This window comes from Drosophila yakuba, chromosome X, assembly GCF_016746365.2.
Source record: "Drosophila yakuba strain Tai18E2 chromosome X, Prin_Dyak_Tai18E2_2.1, whole genome shotgun sequence".
Taxonomy (NCBI): domain Eukaryota; kingdom Metazoa; phylum Arthropoda; class Insecta; order Diptera; family Drosophilidae; genus Drosophila; species Drosophila yakuba.
Genome location: NC_052526.2, coordinates 21,953,903 through 21,976,839, shown reverse-complemented (window position 1 = coordinate 21,976,839; position 22,937 = coordinate 21,953,903).

Genomic DNA, 22,937 nt, shown 5'->3' with positions numbered 1-22,937 from the left:
GATTTTAGGTTAAAAATTAAGTTAAGCAGGAACAACAAATGAAAGGTTTTGGTTTAATTAATTTTAATGAATAAATTTATAATGAAGTCCGAATAGAAGTTATTTATCTGGGATTATGAACAGCGGATTTGATGCAGTGACCTGAATTCTTAGTGGACCAATGGGATCGCCAATAAACATGGTTTTGCTCGTGGCGATCATGGAAGGGTGGGGCAGCGGCCACTCCAGATTCTGGGGTGCGCCTAAAAGATCCACTAGAATATTTTGTTTGAGATTTCCTTTCTTTTTAACTATATTTTTTTTCCTTCCGATCTAGCTTTCTCTTTTCCCTCAAGATTATTTGTTGGCTATTCGCACGCGATTTTAGTTTATTTGTTTTAACTTTCAAGAGCACGTAGTATTACAGTATTTAAATTCTAACCCAGCCCATTGCCGACAACATAGAGCCGGAACCAGCGCGTGCCACTGTTAGCACTACGACAATTACATCTGCTCGCAATATAACTAATCTTCGTTATATGCTACAAATAAATAATGGCGCCCAACGTGGGGCCAGATCCGGCAGGCTCCAAATGAATAATAAAATTTTAATCGGTCACTTACATCTTTCGACCGCGTCCAAATAATCTTGATGTTCTTATTTCTTTTGGTGACTCAGTTACAATGGATTTTCTAGTACCTTGTATGACGGTGCTATTACCAAGTAACACTCGCATGTAATTATGAGCTAGACGCTGGATTAGGTAATAAACTTTACTCACCGCGCTTGCCATAGTTCACATGATGGCTTTTGCATTTTAGCTGGATTTTGATATGGTGGAAAGAATCTACAATCTACCGCTAAAGTGTATCGATGTCTTAGTTTATTTGACTTGGATCGTGAGTGACAAGAAGTGAAGTTGATGCCGTTTGCCTTTTCATCTTCGGCTGTGCTTCGTGTCCAGTAAAGTAAACTTAGCTTCGTTCCTGTTTAGTATGGATTTAGGGATATGGGTGATTAAACCATACCCTACCGATTGAACAGGTTAACATTTTTGTATTTCCTGTTTCCTTTTCAGTTTAGACCTAGAGTTGTGGGTGAATAAACTACACTCTACCCCTGATAAAACTTATTCTTATCTATTTTCATACTATTTTCTTCCCTTTTATTTTCTATCTAATCCTAATGGCAATCTAAACAAAGTTAATAGTCGAAACTGCTCATTGAAGTGATTCATAATCCCTAGATATTTTTATGCATTTATATTGAAAAATAAAATTATAAACACCTAAAATAATTATATCATAACTATCGAAAAAAAAAAAAAAAAACTTTTCTTTAAAGAAAACAAAATGCCGTTGTCTCGTAGTTATGAACACCTTCAACAAGAAACTCATTGCTATATTTGTTTGAAACCTATCGAATACACTGCCCAGTTTTTGTCTACAAGCTGCAATCATACCTTCCATTGGGTTTGCTTCAATACAAAAGTTACCAATCGCGACCGTTGTCCAGTTTGTAAAGCGTCCTTACAAGCTTCTTTACTTAATTTAACTGTAAACACCGAATTAAGTCAGTCAACACAAAGTCTTCCAGGGACCTCGCGCATAAATACTCGTGTTGAAGAACAAGTACGGATAGACTCTAGTCCAGGAACGTTAAATATGGACCAATCTAACGAAATACCTACCTCAGAGGATGCAAACAATAGGAATATGTCTCCAGGTCTAAATGATATGCAGCAGATAACCGAGGCGATGGCCGTAGCAACGGCAAAACAGACCGAACGTTTAGCGCAGGTTTTACACACCGGGCTGCAGAACATTTTATCGACACTTTCTACTGGACCCGAACAGCCAAGACCTCCAGTAGCCGAGTTAATAGATCGACAACAGCAAGTGCAGAGTAATGTCCCAAATCAATCTAGTTTCTCAACTATAGGGTCAGGGTTGCGATTTGATCGCGTAAGCCAAATAATTGCAAACTGGAAAATTAGATTCGCTGGACGAACAGGCATGAGCATTGATATGTTTATCTATAGGGTCGAAGCTCTTACCAAACAGACACTAGAAGGTAATTTTATGCTTCTAACTAGCCATGTCAACATTTTATTTGAAGGGGTTGCTAGTGATTGGTATTGGCGTTACCACCAAAGTGTACCCCAAGTTGAATGGAAGGCCTTATGCAAAGCCTTACGGCATCAATTTAAGGAAGAACGTCCAGATGTTAGCATTAAAGCAGAAATTTATCGTCGTAAACAAAAGGAAGGGGAGTCCTTTGATGACTTTTACGAAAGTATCATCCTATTAACTGATAAGTTATCTGAACCATTGTCAGAATTATCAGTGTTAGAATCCATTAGGTCAAACTTATTGCCAGAAATTCAACATGAGCTTTTATATAAGGAGATCAGTAGCATTTCTCAGCTAAGGAGTATTATTCGCAAAAGGGAAACGTTCATGCTGACTGTCAAGCCAGGATTTCGAAAACCTCTTCCTGCTCCTCGTAGGTTTGTGCAGGAGGTAAGTCTTGAGTCCGAAGTGGAGTCGGATTCAGAGACAGCTGAAATTTCCGCAATTAATTTATCCTGTTGGAATTGTAGCAAAATCGGACACAGATATCAGGAGTGCTTAGCCGAACGTCGTGTGTTCTGCTATGGGTGTGGCAAACCAGACACCTACCTTCCTTCATGTCCTCATTGTCGCTCAAAAAACTACCGAGGCCGTGCACCTTTGAAAGGGGCACACAAACAAGTGGTGACGAAAGCCACCAATACGGAGTAACCAATAGCTGCTCTGTACCCTCTCTCCCTGATTTGTCTCAACAACCAGACTATCCTTTTACCGAATTATGTCCACCCGGCGAATCTTTCAATAAACACCAGAGACAGCCTTCGCGATCTGCACAGCGTATTAGAGATTTTTATGACCAGATAAAAATCGAAAAACGGTTTTTATTATCAGCAATTATTGCCTCGGATGTACGACCATACGCAGACGTAAAACTTCTTGGCCGATCAGTATCTGGATTAATGGATACTGGTGCCTCTATTAGTTGTATAGGTGGAAAACTAGCCGAAGAAATACTGATAGAAAAGTGTCCTCATAAGCCTGTTCAAAGTATTGTTCATACTGCCGATGGAAAATCCCAAAACATCGTGGGCAAGATTCGCACAGAAGTTCAGTATAACAATATGACCAAAGATATTACTTTGTACATCGTACCTTCGTTAAAACAATCACTGTATTTAGGGATCGACTTTTGGACAAAATATCAGCTATTGCCATATACTATCATGAAACCTAGTCCAGAAAGTAATCTCTCAGCAGTAGACCTAGACGATGTTCGTTTTCTGACGGAAGAACAAAAACAGCAATTGAACGCCGTAGTCACATGCTTTCCTTCTTTTGCCGAAAAGGGTCTAGGGAAAACGACCATGCTTTCCCACTCCATTGACGTTGGCGATTCCGTACCTATCAAGCAGCGACATTATCCTGTGTCCCCAGCTATCGAAAAACTTATGTATGATGAACTGGATCGCATGCTTGCGTTAGGGGTTATTGAAGAATCGACCAGTGCGTGGTCTTCCCCTGTTGTATTGGTCCGCAAACCCGGAAAAGTGCGATTATGCATAGATTGCCGAAAGGTGAACCAAGCGACACGTAAGGATGCTTATCCAATGCCCATCATTGATGGCATCCTAAGCCGGTTGCCTAAAGCGGAATATCTAACGAGCCTGGATCTTAAAGATGCCTATTGGCAAATCCCACTAGAGCCAAGTTCGCGTGATAAAACAGCATTTACGGTACCAGGTAGACCTCTCTACCAATTCACTGTAATGCCATATGGTCTTACCAACGCGCCTTCAACCATGTCCAAATTAATGGATCGAATAATTCCATGCACTTTAAAAAACGAAGTATTTATATATCTAGATGACCTTTTGATTGTATCCGATACTTTTGAACGACATGTCTTAGTTCTGAAAGAATTAGCATCTTGTTTAAGAAAAGCGGGATTAACCATCAATGTTCAGAAAAGCAAATTTTGTAGAAAGGAGGTCAGCTACTTAGGCCATATTGCAGACAATGGCGCAATCACAATGGATATGGGTAAAATTAGCGCTATCGTAGATTATCCTGTTCCTAAATGTATTAAGCAATTGCGACGATTCCTGGGTATGACTGGGTGGTACCAGAAATTTATTCGAAATTATGCTTCTGTCTCTGCACCTTTAACGGATGCGTTGAAAGGAAAACTACGTTTTAATTGGTCCGAGGCAGCTAATGAAGCTTTTGAGAATTTAAAAAAGCAGCTTTGTAATGCCCCAGTGTTACATACCCCAGATTTTCAACGGCCGTTTTATATCCACTGTGACGCCAGCCACACCGGCGTTGGTGGCGTGCTTATGCAGATAAATGACGAAGGTGACGAAGTTCCTATCTCTTACATGTCCAAGAAACTTAATCAATGTCAGAGAAATTACTCGGTCACCGAAAAAGAATGTTTAGCGGCTATATTAAGCATAAAAAAATTTCGTGCGTATGTTGAAGGACATGCGTTCACCGTCATTACCGACCATGCGTCGTTGAAATGGTTGATGAATCAATCTGACCTAGGCAGTAGACTAGCCCGTTGGGCTTTAAAGCTCCAGGGTTATGACTTCACGATACAGCATCGCAAGGGTAGTCGAAACATCGTTCCTGATGCGCTGTCACGGACGCACGCTAACGATCTCTCGGCGATTGAGGTTGATTTAAAATCAGCAGCTTTTGAAGTACCGAGCTATCAGGAGTTGAAGAAAAAAATTGAGCAAGGAAGTCTTCTAAGTCCCGACGTAAAAGTTGTAAACGGTTATGTTTATCGTCGTACCGAGCATGCTTCGGCTGAGCACGTTGCTGATGAATCAGTTTGGAAACTTTGGCTACCTTCGGAATTAGTGTCAGTGGCTATTAAGGCTGCCCATGACGATCCTTTAGCTTCTCATGGCGGAATAAATAAAACTTTAGAGCGAATTCGTCGATATTATTTTTGGCCTAATCTGGTAACCGATGTTCGCAATTATATTAACCAATGCGAGGTCTGCAAAAGCACTAAGCACCCTAACCAAGTGCTTAGACCACCGTTAGCCAAAGTAACGACCAGTATGCGACTATTTCAAAGACTATACGTGGATTATTTGGGTCCTTACCCTCGGACGAAGTCTGGCCACATTGGCATATTCATAGTCCTTGATCATTTTAGCAAATTTCCTTTTCTAAAAGCAGTAAAAAAATTTACTGTGGATGCAATCGTGCCGTATATGGAAGAGTTATTCCATTGCTTTGGCGTACCTGAAACTATCGTATCCGATAACGGTGTGCAATTTAAGTCGCACGCTTTTAACAATCTGTTAACTAGCTATGGAATTAACCACGCCTACACTGCTTCATATGCACCACAAGGAAACGCATCTGAGCGAGTAAATCGATCCGTTCTGGCTGCCATTAAAGCCGATGTCCATCCAAATCAGACCAACTGGGACGAGAACCTCAGTAAGATTAGCTGTGCACTTCGCTCAAGTCTTCACACTGCCGTACAGCAAACGCCGTATCGCCTTGTTTTCGGACAACACATGATAACTAATGGTTCTACATACGAATTGTTACGACGATTGAATCTGTTAGAAGATAGATCCATTGTATTTAATAGGGACGATTCGTTCGATATCATGAGAGAGCAAGCTAAAGAAAAGGTGGTAAAGCAACATGCGCGCAACGAAAAGACGTACAACATGCGTAGTCGAGAAGTATCGTATGCGGTAGGTCAAGAAATTTACCGTAGAAACTTCCAACAGAGCAATTTTGCAAAAGGTTTCAATGCCAAGTTAGCTCCAGCCTTCTTAAAAGCTCGAGTGAGAAGAAAACTAGGCTCGGCATATTATGAGCTTGAGGATTTACAAGGACGAATTGTTGGAAAATTTCATGCGAAGGATCTTAAACAATAGTTTCCGCTCCAAGCGTGGATCACCCTTGATTGTCTAATCAAGCGTGATTTTAGTGGGGGGGATTTGAAGTGTCGCTTGTCACAGTTTTGGGTTAGTCCGAAAGTAGCATTATCGGGGTTAGGAACTTGCTTTAAGTAGGGCCACCTACCCATTAACCTATCAATGCAGTTTGGGTTCTATCGAAATTGCAAGCTTACACTGTAATAGATAAGAAAACGCAACCTGGGCATACTAGTGAACGCCATGCCGGTCGTTCTCTTTCCGTTTTAACCTTGGAGGTGATCAGACGTACAGGTGCGACCAACCAAAAAAAAAAAAAAAAACACACCCACGTTTTCTTTCTAATTTTTTTTGTATTTCGATATTCTTCGGTGAGTTAGTTTCTAAAGTGAAATTCGCTTTTGCTAATTATTTTCGTCTTTAGTACCCAAGCCCAGATTAGAAATCCCACCAACTGTATTTAAATTTGGGGTTATTTCGGTGCCAGATCAAAGGTAACTATTTATTCGAGTTTTTTTTTTTTACTTCAGAATCTAACTGAAAATTTAATAATTTCACAAGGTTCTGGCACCTTGTGCTACCCACAAGCAACCGCCGGCTCCAAGCCGTACCACCAGAGCAGCACGTCCAGCAGAGTAGCCGATGCACATCGATCATCAGAACATCTCGTTTGGCCGAAGCCATCGGTGTTCAAGTGTTATTAGTGTGAATTAATCTACCCCCCGCAAAAGTTCAGTGAAAAACAAAACCTGTAGCGAAAAACGAAAAAAAAAGGGAAAACAAAAGCCCCTCACATTAAGCGGTTCAATTTTTTTTGGTTATACCACGAGGTGGCTACACTGTGACAAACTAATGGTTTTACCGCACGCATTACAAAACATGTGCTAATACACTAATAAAATAATTGGACACCAACGATCGCCAAAACAAAAAGAATGAATTCAATTTAAAACGTTACGAAAACTACGAGTTTACTATACCCGAGAAAAAAAAGGAAATTATATATATTTTAAATATAGAATAAATTAAATTATAAATAGATTAAATTAAATTAAATAAATAAAAAAAGGTAAAAAGTGAAAGTCAGTGGTGGAAAGAGTTGGCCATGCCAGCTAGAAAAAAAAAATAAAATAAAAAAAAAACTTTTTAAATAAATAGTAATATAGGAAAATAATTAAAATGAAAAACATAATGGGTTAATCATACTCCAGCCATTCATCCAACGCAATACCTCAATAATATATATATATCCATACCCAACTTTTTCCGCAAACATTTATCAAGACCAAAACATGAAACAATAAGAAGAAATTCGCCGGAGAAAGTACTTTCGCCGTGGGAGAAAATAACATGTAAGTTATATCTCAAAATTTGTCTCTATTACTTGCAACGATATATTATTTAAAAAAGGCATTGCATTTTTGGGGGATGGCTCTTTCAGTCTTTAAATTTTACAGTTTTATATATTAAATCTATTCTTTCTTTTGATCGCCTAATTCGTCGCGAAACCCAAAACCCAAGCTTGACCTACGACAACATGTTATTGCATGGTACAGTCGAGGATCGAAATATTGTGTACACCGAGCCTCTCTCGTGTATAGGTACAGTCGAGGATCGAAATATTGTGTACACCGAGCCTCTCTCGTGTATAGGTACAGTCGAGGACCGAAATATTGGGTACGCCGGTAGTAAATTGAAAATATTTTAATTTCTTTTTCTTCTTATCGAATTATATTACATTTATATTATATTAATACCTATGCGAATGGTATAGGTGGTTTTGAAACATATTTTCTTTTCAGCCACTGTATTTTCACTCATACTTACATATATACAACGACTATTAAAATGAATAAATAATTTAGGAATAATTTCTTTTGCATTAATAATTAAAATAGGATAAAACTATATATATATAATATAATAATGATAAAATAATAATCGCCCATGATAACAAGTAAAAGAACCAAAATAAGGTTAGGTAATTTCTTGGGGTTTTAAAATTTTTGTTTACTTTTTCTTTCTATCAATATATAAATCTATTTTACATGTTATCTAATTAGGATTTTAGGTTAAAAATTAAGTTAAGCAGGAACAACAAATGAAAGGTTTTGGTTTAATTAATTTTAATGAATAAATTTATAATGAAGTCCGAATAGAAGTTATTTATCTGGGATTATGAACAGCGGATTTGATGCAGTGACCTGAATTCTTAGTGGACCAATGGGATCGCCAATAAACATGGTTTTGCTCGTGGCGATCATGGAAGGGTGGGGCAGCGGCCACTCCAGATTCTGGGGTGCGCCTAAAAGATCCACTAGAATATTTTGTTTGAGATTTCCTTTCTTTTTAACTATATTTTTTTTCCTTCCGATCTAGCTTTCTCTTTTCCCTCAAGATTATTTGTTGGCTATTCGCACGCGATTTTAGTTTATTTGTTTTAACTTTCAAGAGCACGTAGTATTACAGTATTTAAATTCTAACCCAGCCCATTGCCGACAACATAGAGCCGGAACCAGCGCGTGCCACTGTTAGCACTACGACAATTACATCTGCTCGCAATATAACTAATCTTCGTTATATGCTACAGAAGAAGACTTGAACGATCTGACAATACCAGCAATATTGCAATTGCCGGAAGATTCAGAGATTATAGAATTAGGCAAAATGACGGACAATTCAGCCGCCATCAGGGCCTACATAAGGGAAGTGTCGAGCGCAGTAGTAGAGTTTGATGGACAAAAGATCCATCTTCAGCGGTTCATTATGGCCATCAAGTTAGTAGACCTTGCAAAAGGATCATTTGAGGACATTGCAGTCCAAGTTATAAAATCAAAATTGATAGTCATTACTCTGAACCTGGTACTGAGCGAAACTACAATTTAAGCAATAATAAAAAAAATAGATAGATGTTATGATTAAAACAAGAGAGAACGCTATAGTCGAGTTCCCCGACTATCTGATACCCGTTACTCAGCTAGTGTAAGTGCGAAGGACAGTTTTTGGCGGTTTGTGGGCGTTGTAGTGGGCGTGGCAAAAAGTTTTTTGGGATATCGATAGAAATTTACAAGACCAATATAAAAATGAAAAAATATCAAAACATTTTTCAAAAGTGTGGGCGTGGCAGCTTTGGGCGGTTTGTGGGCGTTAGAGTGGGCGTGGCAAAAAGTTTTTTTGCAAATCGATAGAAATTTACAAGACCAATGCAAAAATGAAAAAATATTAAAACATTTTTCAAAAATGTGGGCGTGGCAGTTTTGGGCGGTTTGTGGGCGTTAGAGTGGGCGTGGCAACCTGAATCGACAAACTTGCGCTGCGTCTATGTCCCTGGAGTCTGTATACTTAATCTCAACTTTCTAGCTTTTGTAGTTCCTGAGATCTCGACGTTCATACGGACGGACAGACGGACAGACGGACGGACAGACGGACAGACGGACGGACAGACGGACAGACGGACGGACAGACGGACATGGCCAGATCGACTCGGCTACTGATCCTGATCAAGAATATATATACTTTATATGGTCGGAAACGCTTTCTTCTGCCTGTTACATACTTTTCAACGAATCTAGTATACCCTTTTACTCTACGAGTAACGGGTATAAAGACCGAACACGAAAGTGTGAAAACTGTACTAGAAGCAGGTACATGCACAACTATGGATGCTGCCATAGGTGCATACAAGTTAACAACTCATAACATAATAATTCATAGCAACTAATTAGCTCTATGTAAAGAATGCTGACGCAAGTTAACAACTATTTATGTCAGCAGCTATAGTTTACATTTATAAATACCCTAGCAACTAAGTAGCTTCAGATAAACAATGCTGATGCGCCCTAACTGAGTTCAGCGCTCCGCGCTAAAACGGTCAGCAGCGGCAATCGGACACCCAGTATCCGGGGTACCGTACTGTGCTGCATAAATGCTGAGTCGGCTTGCCGACCATAAGCTTATGGCGTGATGCATTGGAGCTAGGGTAAATTCATATTGTGTAACACCAGGACCAGGGGATCAACCATCTTCGTGGATCCGAGCACGGGACCAGGGGATCATCTTCGTAAAACCTATCTACCGGGACCGTTGCATACCCCAAGTTACAATTGAGATATTTTACTATACTTTACTTTACTGAAAGTAATTCTACATAATAAATAAAATTATTATTTCTATTCTTCGCGCACGTAAATAGCGCCGCCTCTAGGAAAACAAAACCGTGCTCGGAGAAAATACATGTGCGAAGTGCCAACCATCGGTAAATGAGTTGGGCGGGCGAATACAGAGAAGTGAAGGTAGAATAGGATAGTGACGACGGGTGGGATTTTGAAGAACAAGGTTTTCGCTCCACAACTAACAATAATACAGACATGGACGCTGCTCAGTTGCAGGCGATCATACAAGGAGCCGTTAACCAGGCCCTAGCTCAGCAGGAGACTAGGCTGATAGAGTCATTTCAGTCCCAACTAGATCAGGTTAGAGAACAAATGCAGAACTTACGCGTGGAAACGCCGCAGGTAGAAGCATATAAGAGAAATGACTAAGCCAAACGTTAAATGTGACTTAAAACTCGACATAGTGTCCATTCCCGAGTTTGAGGGGAACCAAGACGATTATGTGGCGTGGCGCCTATGAAATTTTCAGGTCATACGATGAGAGCGAGACACACTACCAGGCTGTCACAATTATAAGAAACAAAATCAGGGGGGTAGCGAGAGCGTTACTGGTGTCCCATAACACGGTACTAAATTTCGATGCCATTATTGCTCGACTGGACTGCACATACGCTGACAAAACGTCGCTGCGTGTCCTTAGACAGGGTCTTGAAACGGTGAGCTTACCTTGATGCAATATTACGACGAGGTAGAAAAGCGACTAACACTGGTGACGAACAAAATCGTTATGACACATGAACCAGATAGCGCCACACTGTTCAATAATGAGGTTAGAAATGTTGCCCTCCACGCGTTCGTTTCGGGCCATAGTGCTGCCAGCTCAGCCCAAAGATTTACCCTCAGCCTTGGCTTTGGCCAGGGAATCCGAAGCAAGCATGAAGCGCACCGCCCTCGCGGTCTTCGCGGCTGCAAGGCCTGTGAAAGAAAAGACATACACTTATGGACAGCGAAAAAACCAAAACCGTTCACACGAAGGTCAGGGAAAAAATAGCAGGACAGAGGATGGGCAAGGAAGAAACGCCCATTATTATAAAAAGCAAAGTAAGTTCCCACAAAATAATGGGGTCCATAACAATAACGATGGCCCTAACCAGTCACCAGAACCCATGGAGTTAGGCTCCACTATGACACAGCACAGGCAGGCTATCGCCTTCGGAAGCGGTCAGTCTGCCAATGCTAGGGGAGAGAATATTCGAGGCCAGAAAAGACATGGATCTACACGAGCGACGGATCAAAGACGTTAAAGAGTGCAGAATAGTGAATATGATAAATCGGCAGCAGCGGCTGTCGCGGAAGTAGATGACGAATCCGACGGTTGTGACCAAGTAAATTTTTTAGGGAACGCTCCCGACTGCCGTTCATTGAACGCCAGTTGCATGGGAGGATATTACAAATTTTAATAGACACAGGGGCGGCGAAAAACTACATCAAGCCCGTAAAGGAACTAAAAAATGTGATGCCGGTCAAATCCCTTTTCAAGGTTAGTTCCATCCACGGGTCTAACAGAGTTAAACAGAAATGTTTAATGAACGTTTTCGGGAAAACAGCTTTTAATACTTCTGTTGTTGCCACAATTCGCACAAGCGTTGAATAAAAATCGCAGACTTACTGCAGAAAGGCATTATTAGAACCTCAAGGGTTGTTGACAAAAAAGGTCATGATGAAATGGGGAACAAAAATAGGCGATTGGTTATAGACTTTAAGAAACTTAGATTTGAAGTCCGGCTACCACCTATACTTGGCCGAACATGACCGTGAAAAGACCTCCTTTTCGGTGAACGGCGGAAAGTACGAATTTTGTCGATTACCGTTTGGGTTGAAAAATGCGGGAAGCATCTTCCAAACAGCGATCGACGACGTCTTACGGGAACAGATTGGCAAATCATGCTATGGAACCGCAACAATAAGCTGGACTGGCGGCAAAACCTATGACATATAACTGGACTGGCAGGCTTCGGAAAATACCTACAACCGCAATTCAACTGAGAACGAATCTAAGCGAGTAGAGTTGTATTGAGATGTGGGAAAACACCGTGGCGGTCTAAAGACCAAGTTGAACAAATGTAAAGCCCACGTAAGGTGGCTAATATACGGTCAACAAACGCCACCGGTTTGGTCGAAAAATCTAAAGCTACATGCAGAGCTAGACCACTTGCTGCAATACCAGCAAGAATTGAAAACCCAAAAACTCGAGAAAACTCACTCAGAAAATACCAAAAATATAACAATCATTAATGAAGTTTCAAAACCGACAGCATGTCCAGCACCAGCACCACCGGCACTAACAAAGCCTAAGAAGACCTGCCCACCGGACTGCGAGGGAGTCTGGAGACCTCACTGCCTGGGGACTTGTGAGCAGCCATCAATAACATCAGCAGCCCAGAGGGAGTGTCAGCGTGCCACCCCCGGCGACGGCCAGCTGACACCAGCAGATCAACAACATCAGCAGCAGTAAAAAACTAACATATATTAATTATATATATAAAAAAAAATTTTGTAAGACACATTGTAAAATTATGCCCTGATAACCCAATATGGACCGTGAAGGCATAGCTACAATCAGGCAGGCAATAATGAAAAAACATAATCAATTTTGCATATCCTAACTAACACGCTAAAATTTGGGGAGGAAATAATTCCAATATAAATGTCCATAGAGACAAATAGAATAAGCCAAACTGAAATCATATATAACAAGAGAGAACGCTATAGTCGAGTTCCCCGACTATATGATACCCGTTACTCAGCTAGTGGAAGTGCGAAGGAGAGTCTTCAACACTCAGAGTTTTTGGCGGTTTGTGGGCGTTAGAGTGGGCGTGGCAAATAGTATGTTGGCAAATCTATAGAAATTTACAAGACTAATACAAAAATATTAAAACATTTTTCAAAAGTGTTGGAGTGGCAGCTTTGGCGGTTTGTGGGCGTTAGAGTGGGCGTGGCAAAAAGTTTTTTGACAAATCGATATAAATTTATAAGACCAATACAAAAATGAAAAAATATTAAAACATTTTTCAAAAGTGTGGGCGTGGCAGTTTTGGGCGGTTTGTTTGCGTTAGAGTGGGCGAGGCAGCATGATTCGACAAACTTGCGCTGCGTCTATGTCCCTGGAGTCTGTATGCTTAATCTCAACTTTCTAGCTTTTGTAGTTCCTGAGACCTTAGCGTTCATACGGACGGACAGACGGACATGGTCAGATCGAGAATATATATGGTCGGAAACGCTTCCTTCTGCCTGTTACATACTTTTCAACGAATCTAGTATACCCTTTTACTCCACGAGTAACGGCTATAATGATATTCAGCCCCAATACCCAATGAAAACCCATTCGAAGCAATGGTAGCATTATAATAACCCACCATATAAAAGCTAATTTGTTTAACATTTCCGACAAAATCGGACGAACCCGTCTATTTAAAGTGGTATCGGGCCACTGGCCATTGCTGATGCAGAATTTTCCACGGGCGTCGCTGGACGCAGAGTGCCAAGAGTCTAGTCTGGAACGGGAGCCTTGTTCATCAAGAAACATTCTACACTCTCAAATTAAGAATCTTAATATTACATTAAATAGAACTAACCAACAGAACGGATAGTTCGATTTACTTGAAAACGGAATACTCTTTACTCTACGAGTAACGGGTATAAAAGTAAAGAACATTTTTTACAAAACTTTGAAATTAGTATACCTAAAATGGGTTTGATACACTAAAACTGTTGACTCCGCAGCAAAATGCAGAGTTGTTCTGGATAACCATAATACTAATTGTAATTGCTCTAATTATGGTATCCAATGCATTAATAAAACAAGAGAGAACGCTATAGTCGAGTTCCCCGACTATCTGATACCCGTTACTCAGCTAGTGTAAGTGCGAAGGACAGTTTTTGGCGGTTTGTGGGCGTTTGAGTGGGCGTGGCCAAAAGTTTTTTGGCAAATAGATAGAAATTTACAAGACTAATACAAAAATGAAAAAATATCAAAACATTTTTTAAAAGAGTGGGCGTGGCAGCTTTTGGCGGTTTGTGGGCGTTAGAGTGGGCGTGGCAAAAAGTTTTGCAAATCGATAGAAATTTACAAGGCCAATGCAAAAATGGAAAAATATTAAAACATTTTTCAAAAATGTGGGCGTGGCAGTTTTGGGCGGTTTGTGGGCGTTAGAGTGGGCGTGGCAACCTGAATCGACAAACTTGCGCTGCGTCTATGTCCCTGGAGTCTGTATACTTAATCTCAACTTTCTAGCTTTTGTAGTTCCTGAGATCTCGACGTTCATACGGACGGACAGACGGACAGACGGACAGACGGACGGACAGACGGACAGACGGACGGACAGACGGACATGGCCAGATCGACTCGGCTACTGATCCTGATCAAGAATATATATACTTTATATGGTCGGAAACGCTTCCTTCTGCCTGTTACATACTTTTCAACGAATCTAGTATACCCTTTTACTCTACGAGTAACGGGTATAAATATACAAACTACATAACAAGTGCCTCAGAAAACAATACCGTAAACCGTTAGTTTAGATAATATTTAAGGAAAGTTCCCTCTTACATCGAACTCAATTATGAGGGAAATATAGAAGTTGAAAAAAATTAAAAAACAGTTGAGCGGCAGTGTAAGCGGCCAATGCTTGTACTCAAAGCTCCTCCACGGCTCGCAAGCACCGCTGCTCGCTCTCCCTCCTTCCACCCTCCAAGCACTTTGCCAATACCGGCCCCCTAATTCGTCTCACGGTGATCCGCTGGTATTCAAGCGCATATACATATATATATATACATTTTTTAAAAACACTCCAAAATTCACTATTATCGTCCGCTGCTCTGCTGCTGTTTTTTGCCTCAATAAAAAATACAAACCACAAATTCAACTAAATTAAATCAAATATACAAGTTAACAACAGAAACTTTTGTTACTCCTCTCGACGGCCGATACAATGAACCCTTAGTACTTTGCCTGCAAGAATTGTGTAACAAAGTATTCTAAGAAAAACAAGAGTTCAAAAATCCTAAATCAACAATATTATAAACATCCGCCGCGACGAACCCACGCAACACCGAAATTGCAGAGATTGCAATTCGATCCAGCTCAATCAAGTTCAAACCACTTCAATGCTCCGCCTAGCTACCGATCACGCCATCAGCGACGACGCCAACGTTCTGCCGACGCCTCTGCCAGACACCCACAGCTTACTCTAATTCTCAATGTTTAGTTCTTAATTTGAATCCGAAATAAAAGGTCAACTCCGCAGATTGGACTCGTTTTAATTTCCACAAAGAAATATATTAACTTACAAAATTTTACATACACATAAAATTATACATACCCATAAATATACATATCCATACATTAAGTAAAATTTACATCACTCCATAGATTTAACCAATTTAATACACAAATAAAATATATTACCAAAAATAATAAATAATATCGAACCCGAACTGAGAACAAATTTAATCTCTTGGCTCAAAATAAAACACAAATCTCGACATACAGAATAAAATAAAACCTGACATTTTTCTTCCGATATTACATTACATATATATGTTTCTCCATACATAAATACATATTGCAAGTCCCCTATTAAACTCCAAATAATACATACATACATACACACAGTCGCGACTTACATAGGCTTGCCAAGTGCAAGTTCTTTCGTCTCCTCTTTGTTCTTTATTGCCCTGACAAAAAACCGGCGCATAGCGACGAGAGAATACCCTAGAATCGAAACATAAAATAAAATAAATAAGTCCGACGACAAAATTTAAGAAAAAACTGACCCGATTATTTAATAATTATTTAAGACAAATAATAATTTTTTACAAGCTATTTCTGGCTCCTATTTCAGGTTCCTAAATTAAAATAAATATTTATCAGTTCCACCCAAATTTATCAGCCTCCCAACTTGGCTTTTTGGCGTGTTTGTTGGTTTTTTTTTGGTGTTTATGTTTCGCATCCGTTTGTCCCGATTTTTCGTTGTGGTCCGGTAGCTATTTTTTTTTATAAATTATTAGCTATTTTTTCTATAAATCCCAATTTATAGTTATTTTTCATATATTTTTTTCGGGATTTCCAATCGGTAGCGATTTTTTATAAATCATTGGCTATTATCCTGACTCCAGCTGGTAGCTATTTTTTAGCTATTTTTCTAGAAATTGCAATTCATAGCTTTTTTTATAAATTTGAGCTATTGTTTCCAGATCCCAATTGCAACATTCTCCCGAATTCCGACGGGATTCTTTGTCCATCCAGATTTGGGTGCCCTCTGTGTCTGGTTCTTTTTCAATTATACATTTTTTGCGGCGTGCAGGCCTTCTTGACTTCCTTCTCCTAGGGCATAGCTGAGCATGCCCCTAGAGGGAGACAAGAAAAAGACACCCGCACCTGGAAAAGAACAAAAGTTCAACCCGCAATCTCCGCTATCCACTCGCGGTAAGCCAGCACCCAAGTGCGTTAGTCCCAGGGTCAAAACCGAGACTCCCACTCCGAAAGCAAAGGGTTTGCCATCGACCGGTTCGAAGACAACTCCTAGGATTGTCATTTCCCGACCAGTGACGCGAGCGTCTAGTGAGTCTTCTCTATCGAGAAAATCCGAGAGTCCATCCGCTGTCGGGACTGATTTCCTCCGCGTCACACTCTCTACCACAAAGAAAATGGCATCCTCTGAGCAGCCAACGCCCGCAAACGCAGCGTTGCATAAATTCATCGCCGTCAGCGATCGCGTAAGCCTTTTCGAAGCGAAGATCAACACTCCTGATCAAGCCTCTCCGTCCCTACACACGTTACAAGTCCGTCTGCAACAGGTGCGAGCCTTATGGGACAAAGTGGAAAGAGAGTACGAAACGAAAGCGGTAGTTAAGCCCGAAAGCACCACTACAAAGCTTCGCGTTGTATTCAACGCTTCAAGCCCGTCGGCAAATGGGACCAGCTTAAATGGTCCAGTCCTACAATCGGATCCAAGTGTCATTTCCAATTGCCAGCCGCATCATCCAGCAGCACATGTACGTCGACGACGTTCTGGCAGGGGCGAATTCCGTAAACGAAGCCCAAAGTTCGATTCGAGAGTTGCAAGCAGCCCTAAGTGCCTCCGGGTTTCCGCTAAGAAAGTGGACCTCGAACAACAAAAGCGTCCCTAAAGACGTCCCGGCCGAACACCTCCTTCATAGCGAGTTCCTCGACATCGATGCCGAAAGCACGGCCAAGACGCTCGGTATTCGGTGGAGGTGGATCTGGTACCAGCCTGAGGTAATCATAGAGCACCACGGTTTCTGTGACGCGTCTCAGAGAGCCTATGGAGCGGCTATATACATCCGCGTCGAGATGGGGCAAAAGATCCTGACTCGCCTGCTTACAGCCAAAACACGAGTGGCCCCGGTAAAAACCGTCTCCCTTCCTCGGCTAGAGCTCTGTGGTGCCGTGCTGTTAATCGAAATGGTGACAGCAATCCTTCCGCACATGCCCTCCGCCAGTTCAGATATCCGCTGCTGGACAGATTCCACAATCGTCTTAGCCTGGCTACGAAAGCCTGCGTGCAACTGGACCACATTTGTGGCCAACAGAGTTGCCAAGATTACGCAGGCGACGCCAGTCGACTGTTGGGCACACGTTCGCTCAGAACAAAACTCCGCCGATCTAGCCAGTCGAGGCGTATCCCTACATGAATTGGCAGAAAACCATCTCTGGTGGCACGGACCAGAGTGGCTGCAAGGGCCACGAGAGCTATGGCCAGCACAAAGCGACACTCTTCCAGTGACAGAGCTAGAGCAGCGCGCGGTCAAAGTGCATTTTGTCAAGGCCCCGTCCATCGACTTTCTCGAACGGCGTGCGGCCGTCTCACTGCCTCCAAAACCCTGCAATATGATGAACGTCATCCGATTATTCTCCCCTATGACTGTAGACTGTCGCGCCTCATCGTCCAATTTACTCACCAGATTACTCTTCATGGCGGTAGTCAATTGATCGTACGCCTGATCCGATCGAAGTATTGGATTCCTAAAATCAAGAATCTGGTGAAGGCTGTGGTCAATCCGTGTAAGATTTGCACGATTTACAAGAAGAGACTCCAAACACAGCTGATGGGCGATTTCCTCCTCCTTCTCGAGGGCGTTCACCTACACGGGTATCGACTATGCCGGCCCTTTCGAAATAAAAAATTATACAGGGTGAGCGTATCCCATAACGAAGGGATATGTTTGTGTGCTTTTCCACGAAGGCTATCCATTTGGAACCCACTTCCGATCTAACAACCGAGAAATTTCTAGCGGCCTTTGCTCGTTTCGTAGTGAGGCGCGGTTGTCCTCAGCGGGTCCATTCGGATAATGGTAAGACCTTTGTGGGGGCGGCAACTTTGATTTCCAGGGACTTTCTCCAAGCTATCAAAGAGTCCGTGACTGATGCATATAGCCATCAGGGACTCGTATGGCGGTTCATCCCACCAGGGGCTCGACATATGGGGGGGTTTGTGGGAAGCAGGGGTGAAAAGCTTCAAAACCCTGTTCCTTAAATCGACGTCAGCCCGCAAATATACATTTGAGGAGCTGGCGACGCTTCTCGCTAAGATTGAGGCTTGCCTCAACTCTAGACCCCTCTCCCCTAAGTCCGAAGATCCCTCAGATTTGCTGGCCCTCACACCAGGCCATTTCCTTATTGGAGGGCCGTTGCTTTCCACGGCGGAACCCGAGATAAAGGGCGAAGCCAAGTCGATAATAAATTGATGGCAACACCTCAAGGCACAACATCACAACAAATGGCAATTTCCGACCAGGAACCTCCAAGCCAAGGAGGACAATCTACCACCGAACGAATGGCGGCTCGGCAGAATCGTTTCTGCCTTTCCAGGAGCCGACGACCGCATTCGAGTCGTGGAGATCCGTACGTCTCGCGGCACCATAAAACGCCCTGTCCACAAAGTTATTCTTCTACCGATGGAGGACAATGAGTCCTCCGTTCCTAGGGATTAGGGCACTTCCCCCATTCCGGGGCCCAAATAGTAGTCGGCTCATACTAAGCTTTTTTATTTATTTTATTGGCAGACTTACTCACTTCCTACAATAATGGCTCCCCGTCCTCGTGCCACCCAGTCGTTGGAGAGCAGACGTACTCGAGGTATTAAATCCCACCGCTGCCGAGTCTGCTCTGGAATCCATCCTCTTCGGAAGTGCAAGAGGTTCCACAAACTGAGCGCTGAAAAGCGCCTTCGGGCTGTACTTATTAATAAGTACTGCTCGAACTGCCTCGCCCATCAGCACTCAGGAGGAGACTGCCGCAGCCAAGAGAAATGCAAGAAGTGTGTAGGAGACCACACACCTCCCCTCTCCGACCCCGGCAGCGCTACCAGCTCCGACGCGCAGAGAGCGCCATCCCGCTGCACCTCGTCCAGTCGTCCGAAGGTCTCCGTCGCGTCTCCGTCGGTGGCAACGGGGCAGCAGAAGGCTGTCCCCATCCTGCCTACAGCAATCGTCGTGCTGGACACGTGCTCGAAGACCTTCGACCTTCGACCTTCACGCCAGAAGGGCGCAAACAGTTGAGCGGCAGTGTAAGCGGCCAATGCTTGTACTCAAAGCTCCTCCACGGCTCGCAAGCACCGCTGCACGCTCTCATTCTCTCCTCTCGCTCTCCCCCCTTCCAGCAAGGTATTCACCACTCCGCGGTCCCGCGGTATTTCCAATGTTAGTGTTTATTAATGTTCTAATAAAGTTCAAAAGTGAAGTCGATCCCGTGCATTTAATTTCTGGAGGAATTAGCAGCAGCGGCCGCAACAACAACAACGACGATCAACGACACATACACTGAGAGACGACCACATCACGATCCCCCAGAAGTCAATAATTATCTTGGACAAATTCCGCCCACTCCATTCCACATAGCATGGACTGGAAAATTGTAAAAAAATCTTATAAATGCTTAACGCAAAATAGACCAATACAAGCTGTAACAATAAATAAGAATGCCCAAACATTGGTAAATAGTTACAATAAAGTAAGAGAACTGATACAACAGAATAGAAAGGATTTAGACAGTAAACAGTGTGCTAAAGTTTCGAAACTACTGGTGGCATTAAGGGAAAAATTAATATTAATACAAAATAAATTCAGCCTCCAGATAGAAATTCCGACTATAGTAACAATAAATGTTAATAAAGAAAGCACTGACTCAGACGAAGAATATACAAGTGTAGTCGAGAAAGACATTAAAGAGGAAGATCTTCACGATCTAACTATACCAGCAACATTAGTGCTCAAAAAAGTAAATACTACCAGCAGCTGACTTAGAAAATACCTTAACCATGGCTGAACAAGCAGCAGCCATTAGGTCTTATATTAAGGATGTCGCTGCGCAGTGCCAGAATTTGATGGACAAAAGATCCATTTACAACGATTCATTAAGGCAATCAAACTGGTAGACTTAGCTAAGGGATCATTTGAAGACATTGCAGTTGAGGTCATTAAGTCAAAAATAGTTGGCACAATTTTGAATCAGTTGACAGCCTTTTATTGAGATATTACAGGTAAATACATTATTCCACACGACTTTCATTTAGTAGATAAAAATTTTTCCATACCGTGTGATGGAATAATAGGAATAGATTTCATTAAAGAATATAATTGCCAAATTGATTTCAAACCAGCAGAAGATTGGTTTATACTTAGACTCAACAATTTAAAATTCCCCATTTATGTTCCAATAACATACAGCTCTGGTAATAATAAAACTCTATTACCAGCAAGATCCTAAGTTGTCCGAAGATTAATAGTATCAATAAAAGATGATAACATTTTTATTCCAAACCAGGAAATACAAACTGTTATTTATGTTGCAAATACAATTGCAACATCTAGTAATACATCTGTCCGAATTTTGAATACAACAGGTTCTGATCAATTGGTCAATATAGACACTTTAAAATATGAGCCACTTTCGAACTACAATGTAGTTCAGGAAATAGCGAAAACAGAAATAAAACTGTTTTATCTCAATTAAAGAAAAATTTCCCAAAATTGTTTAAATTACAATTAGAAACTTTATGCAGCAAATATACATTTATATTTGCATTAGAATCAGAACCAATAACGGTTAATAATTTTTATAAACAACAGTTGATGAGCCCGTATACACAAAAAATTATAGAAGTCCTCATAGTCAAGTAGAAGAAATACAAGCCCAGGTACAGAAATTAATAAAAGATAAAATAGTGGAACCATCAATTTCAGAGTACAATAGCCCTTTGCTGTTAGTACCTAAAATGTCAAGCCCAGGTTCAGATAAAAAGAAATGGAGATTAGTAATAGAATATCGCCAAATTAATAAGAAACTTTTATCTGACAAATTTTCACTACCAAGAATAGATGATATTTTGGACCAACTTGGTCGAGCAAAATATTTTTCTTGCCTTGACTTAATGTCAGGTTTTCATCAAATCGAGCTGGATGAAGGCTCAAGAGATGTAACATCTTTCTCAACCAACAATGGCTCATATCGTTTCACGAGTTACCGGTTCCAACCGGCACACAGACCCTCCCCGGCTTACCCTGGAATTGGCCGTTGTCAACAGCGGGGAAATGTTTACATGACATTTCGACAGGAAACCCCCACTTCTCCGGACTGAGTAATAGGAGCACAACATCAGCAAGAAGTGACCCACTCAAGAATAGACCACACAGCACTCCACATTTTCGGCAACCCGACTCACCCACTTAAGAGTGTGCGACGCAGCATTTAACTATAACACTTACACATGTAGTATTAAGGCCCAATGTATTTCCTATGTACTTTTCTCAGCGGAGGTCTCATTTTGACCGCCGCTGCAAGGAAAACGATGATTTTGGCACCTAAAACATTAAAAACGTATAATGTTTTGATGCCGTTTCCATGTTGGAATGCCCCCTCGTCCTCCTGAATTCTGGGTGCGGCGCTGCCGACCCGGCAAAAGGTCAAAATCGTGACCCTTAAATTCGACTTTTTCCTGGTAGCAACGGTATACTGACAATATCCCTGAAAAAGAACAAAATAAATTAACAACAACAGAAAACTAAATGTATATACAAACCTACTGACATATACGAACCTTCCATGGCAATGTTTTCCTTTCCAAATCCCACCGGACAAATTTGAAAAATCCTGGACAATCTCCACCTGCAAAAGAAAAGACAAAAACTAAAATCAGACAAAACAAAACTAAACACAAAACTAATCCAATTTTCTGCATCCAATTCCATGGACTTTTACGAGCGACGGCCCAAAGCAAAGCATCTTGGCCCGGCGTCCATAAGATGCTTCCTTTTCCCTGGCGACGACCCTGATGACTCCAAACCAATGATGACTCTCTCGCCGATACCCTGACGAACTCCAGCTGAAGTGCAGCAACTCCCTGGACCTTGGAACAAGACGGCGGCGCGGGAATCTACTGCGCTTTGGACCTTTTGAGCGGGTTGGCAGCCTCCTGCGAACAATCTGGCAGACGCGGCGCTGCTGGCAACAACAGACTCCCCCAAAAGCGATGTTTTCTCCGCCCAAAATAAGCAGACTCCATCGCCAAATGTTGCCAGCGGCTCCAAGGAAATCAAAATTGACGGCAGCGCGGGATCTACACACGAAGCTGAAACACTGACGACTGGTGAAACTGCTGAAATCAAAACGAAAAATCAAACGCAAAACAACGGCCGCTGTGGTGGTAAAAAGTACCACATTTGACAGCCTGCGGCTGCAAGGAACTGGGACAATCAACTCCCATTCCCCACCGGCAATGACTCCTCCGTCCTTCTGGCGGGGGTACCTGAAAATAGAAACAAAATTAATTTTAAA